This window comes from Silene latifolia, chromosome 1 (assembly GCF_048544455.1).
Source record: "Silene latifolia isolate original U9 population chromosome 1, ASM4854445v1, whole genome shotgun sequence".
Taxonomy (NCBI): domain Eukaryota; kingdom Viridiplantae; phylum Streptophyta; class Magnoliopsida; order Caryophyllales; family Caryophyllaceae; genus Silene; species Silene latifolia.
The window spans coordinates 125,716,006-125,719,870 of NC_133526.1; the positions used below are offsets into that span (position 1 = coordinate 125,716,006).

Consider the following 3,865-nt stretch of genomic DNA (forward strand, 5'->3'; position numbering starts at 1 on the left):
CGCCACAGAATTCGAAATCAAACCGGCTTTCATTAGCTTTATGGAGAGGAAGCAATTTGGGGGAAGTACTTTGGAGGATCTCAATTTGCATGTTCAAAACTTTTGTGACTATTGCTCCATGATTCGGCAAACGGGTGTCACTCAAGCCCAAATTAGGGAAATACTTTTCCCTTTCTCTTTGAAGGACAAGGCAAAACTATGGATCAATAGCCTTAATCGCACCGCCATGAGAATCACAAATTGGGAAACATTGGCTCTTGTTTTCTATCAAAAGTTTTTTCCACCGGAGAAAACTCAAACTTTAAGGAGCCAAATCACGAGATTCCGTCAACAAGCTCTTAAGAGCTTATATGAAGCTTGGGAAAGGTACAAGGAGTTAAAAAGACAATTCCCACATCATGGGTTGGATGCTTGGTTTCTAGCCATAACATACTGCAATGAATGTTGTGCCGAGTCTTGAAGAATTCTTGATTCCGCCAACAATGGGCGGTTTGATCAAATTGACACGGATATTGCTCATGCCACGATTGAATCCATGGCGATTCATGATGCCCAATATGTCAATTCTCAGAGTACGCCCATCAAAGGTAAAGAAGAAGCTTCCGACACCACCATTTTGAAAGCTCAACTCTTATTACTCCAACAACATTGGCGGACCGAGATGCAAATCCTTCTCTACAACAACTCAACGCCGTGTCCTCTACTAGTCAGATTGTTGTTTGCGAAGGTTGTGGAGGTCCGGGTCATTACACCGCTCATTGCCAAGCTATTATTGAGGAGGTAAATGCTTATCAAAGTTTTAGGCAAAGTTCATATCCACCGAGTACATTTTCCAATTCTTATAACCCGAACACAAAATTTCACCCGAACTTGTCTTATAAAAGCAACAATGTGTTGAACCCTCAACCCCAACAAAATTTTGTGCCTCAATCTCAACAAAAAAATGTCTATGTTCCACCACAACAAAGGTTTGTCAATCCACCGGGTTTTCAAAACCAACAACAAAGGCCACCACAACAAAATTTCCAACAAAATCAAGGTCCACCACCCCAAAATGTCCAACAAAATGACCAAGGGGGGAAACTTGAAGCTTTGATAATGCAATTTGCTAAGGGTCAATCCGATTTGATGGATCACTTACAAAAGAGTGATCAAGCCCACACTACCGCTATCAAGATGCTAGAAAATCAAACGGCTCAATTAGCCGCATCTAGCTCTTCAAGGAAGACTGGCCAACTACCGCCCCAAGGTGCTCAACCACATGAGACCGTTAATGCTATTTTTTTGAGAAGTGGTAAGAACTATGATGTCCCATCCATGACTTTGGATGATGAAGTGGTTATTAAAAAGTCCAAGCTTGGGGGAGATGCTCAAAATAAGGCTAGTGAAGAGCCTCTTATTAAGGTTCGTGTTCCATTTCCTCACCGCTTACTAATGCATAAAAGAAAGAGTAAGCTTGGTACCAAGGATGATGAGCCGTCTATGCCTAAAGAAAGTGAAGAGGTGCTTGTTGGGAAAGAGATCTCTCCTATTGCTAAGGAGGATGATGCCGTTTCAAAGAAGGTGGATGATCATGTTGTGGTCGAGAAAGAAAAACATGTGGAGGATGCTCCTCCAAGGGAAGTTGTTGAAATTCAAGTGCCGTTTCCCCACCGTCTAGAAAAGCACAAGAAAGAGAGTAAGTTTGGTAAGTTCTTGGAAGTTGTTAAGAATTTACAAGTTACCGTCCCATTTACAGAATTGCTCACCCAAGTCCCTTCCTACTGAAAATTCATGAAGGAAATCCTCTCAAAGAAGCGATCCTTCAAAGAGGTTGAGACCATTGGTTTCACCGAAGAGTGTAGTGTACTCTTACAAAACAAGTCTCCCCCAAAACTTAAGGACCCCGGTAGTTATTCTATTCCTTGCACTATAGGCACATATACCATTGATAAGGCCCTTTGCGACCTAGGTGCTAGTGTAAGTGTCATGCCCTATTCAATTTGTGAAAAACTTAACATGGGTGCTTTAAAATGCGCTAATATCACTTTGCAAATGACGGACCATTCTTTAAAGCGACATTTAGGTGTCTTAGAAGATGTGCCCATCAAAGTTGGCAAGTTTTTCATACCCGTTGACTTCCTCATACTTGATATGGCCGATGACTCACAAACCCCAATTATATTGGGTAGGCCATTTTTGCACACCGCGGGTGCGTTAATCGATGTGAAAAATGGGAAGTTGACTTTAGAGGTGGGCAATGACCGGGTTACCTTTAGCAAGAACAACACCATTAGGAGCCCAATATTACAAGAGTCTTGTTATTTATTTAGCACTGTGGACTCTCCTAATGCGTCTACTATACCTCGATCCTTACTGATGAATCCGTTGGAGGAAGATATTGGTGTTGATTATTTTGTGACGATTCTAAGGGCACTAATATAAGAGTGCCAAAAGGAAAGGGGAATTTTCTTGGAAGAGCTTGAAATGGATGCAGAACGTGAAAGGAGCTATGAAAGAAAGCTCGGAAGGTGGCGAGCTCAAGGACGAAAATTGATCACATGAGCTTCTTACGTCGTGCGGGACGTTAAACCAGCGCTTCTTGGGAGGCAACCCAAGCTTTTATTTGCTTTTATTTTTAATCTTCCGCAATTTAATGTTTTTCGTAGAATTAGGAATAAATTACTAGACTTGACGGTGTTTATATTTTGTGATTTATAGGTGAAAAATGAAGAAAAGGAGACTCTATGAGGAAATTCATGCTTCCCCATGCAAGAAACCCCGTTCGGGGTCGTAACTCTCAAAAAACGGGACGAAATTAAGAATTACGGAGAAAAGTCAAGAAAGCGCCTAAAACTGGTCAACCCAGATCGGGGTTCCCAAGCCCCGATCGGGGACGTGTGATTTTATTTTTTTTGGCTTTTATTTGGCACGGGGTAAAGGCAAAGTTCCATCTATCATTTCCTATCATTTCGACGGCACCCTTTCTCCATTTCTTTATCTTTTTTCTTCATTTCTCCACCTTAAATCACTTCAAAACACTACTTTCATCATCATTTTTCAAGATTCATTCAACCTTTATCATCATCAAGTAAGTATTCCTCTCATTTCTCTTTGATTTCATCCATTTTAATCATTTTAATCAAGTTTATCAAACCCTAACTCAAATTGGGCGAAATTGAATTTGTGCTTGTTTATGCTAGAAATTGATTATATTGTGTTCTATTAATGTTTATAGGATGAATTAGTTCACTAATTTGTTCTATTATACTTGTTTGGATGGATTTTTGTTTGCCTTAAGATGAACTTTTGTCTTAAAAATTTCAGAAATGGCACCTAGAAAAGCTACCAAGCAAGGGGCTACAAAGAGAAGGAGAGGTGATTCGGAGTCCTCCCGGGCTGCGGAGGATGTAGAAATGCAAGGTACATCGGAGTGGCATGATCCCACATTTCCCTGAGTCATCTTCAATTGTAAAAAACAATGGGATAATTGGGTCATCTTACGCGCCAAAGGTATGAAAGCCACTAAGTTTATCAATCAAGCTTCTTTAAAGAACATTGGTATAGAGAAAAATGTTAAGACTTTGTTTAAGAACCTTGATATGAAGGCTTGTTACAACATGAATTATAAAACCTTTCCCAAACTCACCCTTGAGTTCTTGAGTTCTTTCGAATTTCACAAATAAAAAAAGGAAGGTTTTATACATTTTGTAACTTTCCGGTTGTTTAATAATGACTATCGATTGGATTTAGCGGAATTTGCCGATATATTTCAATTGAAACACGAAGGCTTGCATATTGACTCACCGGAATATTACAACCCTAAATTGACTTGGGAATCCATTTCTCACTACCCTTTAGCAAGACATTCCCTAATAAACCGGAC

At 40.1% G+C, this 3,865-nt stretch overlaps 1 non-coding gene across 1 annotated transcript; it reads right to left on the reverse strand.

Moving 5' to 3' along the window:
* Nucleotides 1-297: 297 nt before the first annotated feature.
* LOC141619194 (small nucleolar RNA R71) lies at nucleotides 298-405 on the reverse strand. Its single transcript, XR_012531617.1, has one exon. It is a non-coding gene; the product is annotated as a small nucleolar RNA R71 (small nucleolar RNA).
* Between the last annotated feature and the right edge of the window lie 3,460 nt (nucleotides 406-3,865).